Source organism: Myodes glareolus, unplaced genomic scaffold (genome assembly GCF_982192425.1).
Source record: "Myodes glareolus unplaced genomic scaffold, mMyoGla1.1 HAP1_SCAFFOLD_194, whole genome shotgun sequence".
NCBI classification, from domain to species: domain Eukaryota; kingdom Metazoa; phylum Chordata; class Mammalia; order Rodentia; family Cricetidae; genus Myodes; species Myodes glareolus.
In genome coordinates, this window is record NW_028263344.1 from 4,712 (window position 1) to 7,500 (window position 2,789).

The 2,789-nt window shown below is 43.6% G+C and overlaps 1 long non-coding RNA gene across 1 annotated transcript in view; it reads right to left on the reverse strand.

Annotated features, from left to right (window-relative positions):
• Positions 1-1,426: 1,426 nt before the first annotated feature.
• Positions 1,427-2,789, reverse strand: part of LOC148117019 (uncharacterized) — a 15,342-nt gene continuing 13,979 nt past the window's right edge. Inside the window, exon 2 of the long non-coding RNA XR_015737232.1 lies at positions 1,427-2,116. This is a non-coding gene — a long non-coding RNA (uncharacterized LOC148117019). The remainder of the gene's footprint in view (positions 2,117-2,789) is intronic.

A 2,789-nucleotide genomic window follows, 5' to 3' on the forward strand; every position in this document is an offset into this window, starting at 1 on the left:
CTCAGAGAGATCTGCCTGCCTCTGCCTCCCCGAGTGCTGGGATGAAAGGCACGCCCCCACCACCACACACAGCCTGGCTGAGAACGCTCCGGGTGTCCTGGGCCGTTAGTAAGTGAGGATGGCTTTGTGTGTGTTGTGAATCTTTATGATGAATCTTTATGTCCTATGCTTCAATGACATGAGTCTGAAGCATCAAGCAAGCGAGTTTGGCACCCACCCCTATACGACCAGGCTTCTTCTGAGAGCACATGGCTGAGGTCTCTGAATAAGGCTTAGAAAGCTTTGCCCTGGAAAGCGGGTAACGTCTGAGAGACACACACTCTAGAAAGAAGGGAGGATCGACTAATACCCACAGAGGGGGAGACTCAAGTCAGAACCCGCTCGGACAAAGTCTCATCTTTCAGTCACTTCCCGAGCAGAGGAAGAAAGGAAGGACCACAACGATCTCTCCTTTCGTGTCCTTTGCACACTCTTCTCTCGCTCCGATGGACATTGTGATTCAAGTGGGCCTCGTCCCCCTTTTCCAAGGCATGTTCATTGTGGCTCTAGATCAAGGAATCTGATTTTTGTTGTGTGGCATACTCTAGCTCCTCGTTATCTGTGACTGAGAATTTTGATGTCTCACAAGTTAATCACACATTTGCAAACTTAGGAAGACCGAAATGAATTCTGCTGAAGTTTTGGGGTAATTTTTATGAACTACGGGACTCGCTTTGTTCCGACAGGACACGCACTCACAATCTCTCATCACACCCACATAGTGGAACAACTTTGCGGTTCCTCCATCATGTGCTTATCGCTGTCAGGGAACTGAAAGCCCACCAACCAGCCACCCGCACCGTCTTTCCTTGTTTCTCAGTTTGTTCGTATATCGACATGAAGCATCTCTCTCTCTCTCTCCCCCCCCCCCTTGGAACTAGGATTCCAGACAGCTATGAGCTGCCATGTGAATAGAACCTGGGTCCTCTGGAAGAGCAGACAGTGCAGTCATTGCTGAACCGCTAAACTATCTCTCCAGCCTGACATAGCCTTTAGGTACATAGCCCTGCCTGGAAAACATGAGTTTCAGAGTGCACTCTGTCCCCTGAATAAAGTTGTAGGAAATAGTGTCTATTTATCGTTTTTATTCTATTTATTGTTTTGTGGTTTTTTTTTTTTTTTGACAGGGTTTCTCTGAATCTGGAACATGTCCTGGAACTTGTTCTTGTAGACCAGGCTGGCAGCCTCAAACTCTGCCTCCTGAATACTGGGAATAAAGAGGCCTGTATTTAATATACATACAAATTAATTTAAAATTTCACTCAAGTGTTTATGTGTGTGTGTGTGTGTGTGTGTGTGTGTGTGTGTGTGTGAGAGAGAGAGAGAGAGAGAGAGAGAGAGAGAGAGAGAGAGAGAAGTTTCATTATGAAATCAAAAATCAATCAACAACAGTGAACTTTTTCTTTATTTGTTTCCTTACTTTATTTCTTCATTGACTTACATTGGAAGTTAGTCAGTACAGAATGATCAGAATGGTAGGGTATCCTTGGGAAAAGAGTAAGAAGATATCGTGAAAGTGTATCATGAAAGTAAGAAGATATCATGAAGATATGTCGAAAGTCCCTTTCGAGAGGGAGAGGGAGCTTTCCCGAGTCCCCCCCCCCCCGCCCCCCCCCCTTGTGCCTGCTTTCCAAAAGTCCTTTCCCCAAGGTCAGACATTTTTTAGATAAGCAAGGGTCTCCATTCAACCCCTTTTGAGGAACTTCAGGCCCTGACATTAACATATGATTGGAGTCTATCTCTATCGCCCACTCTTCAGCCCCTCCCTGCCCTGACAGGACCTGAGAAGCCACACCCCACCCCACCGCAGTCCACAGGCCCCTCTTTACCTCACAACTACAGCACAAAATGTGGAATCTCTTCTCCATAAAATGCTGTCTGCAGCCATTCTACAAATTCATTCTCAGATCCTGTTCTTACAACCTCTCGGGGGGGGGGGGGGTCACCCACCCAAAGCAGGAGGAGGTCTCTCTCTCTGTGTGTCCAGCAGGGAGGGACATGTTTCTTTCCATGTTTCTTCTTTTCTATGTTGCCGTCAGTCCAGATGTGCTGGTATATGGTCCCAGAGATCTCTGAACTGAGAGAGAGAGAGAGAGAGAGAGAGAGAGAGAGAGAGAGAATTGCTTTCTATTGGAACAGTTTTAGGGAATCTGATCAGCTATTGCGCCCAAACCTGCGCCTACCCAACATCAAATTTCATTTCAAATCAAATTCACAACATCAAATTCCATTTCAGTAAGATGGAGGCCAGCCAGCATATTCTTAGCCAGTTATGTTTCCAGGACAGTCAGGAGAGGAAAGGAAGGAAGGAAGGAAGGAAGGAAGGAAGGAAGGAAGGAAGGAAGGAAATAATCGATCTAAAAGAGAGTAAGTGTTTTTTTAAAAAAAGTAAATTAAAAAAATAAAGAATAATAAAGTAAGAGAATACATACATAAAAATACAGATAAATAAGCAAAGAAAGACTGAATAAAAGAGTGCATAAAAATAAATGATAAAAACAGTCAATAAGTAAATCTGTCAGGCTGAGCAGATAGACAGATACAGAGATTAGATAGATAGATAGATAGATAGATAGATAGATAGATAGATAGATAGATCGATCGATGGATGACTGAAGAAATAAGTAAATGATTGAATGAATAACTAAATAAATAACTAAATAAATAAATAATTGAGAGAGAGAGAGAGAGAGAGAGAGAGAGAGAGATAAAAGTAAAGTAAGTGGAGGATAGCCAGAGTAATAGTAATT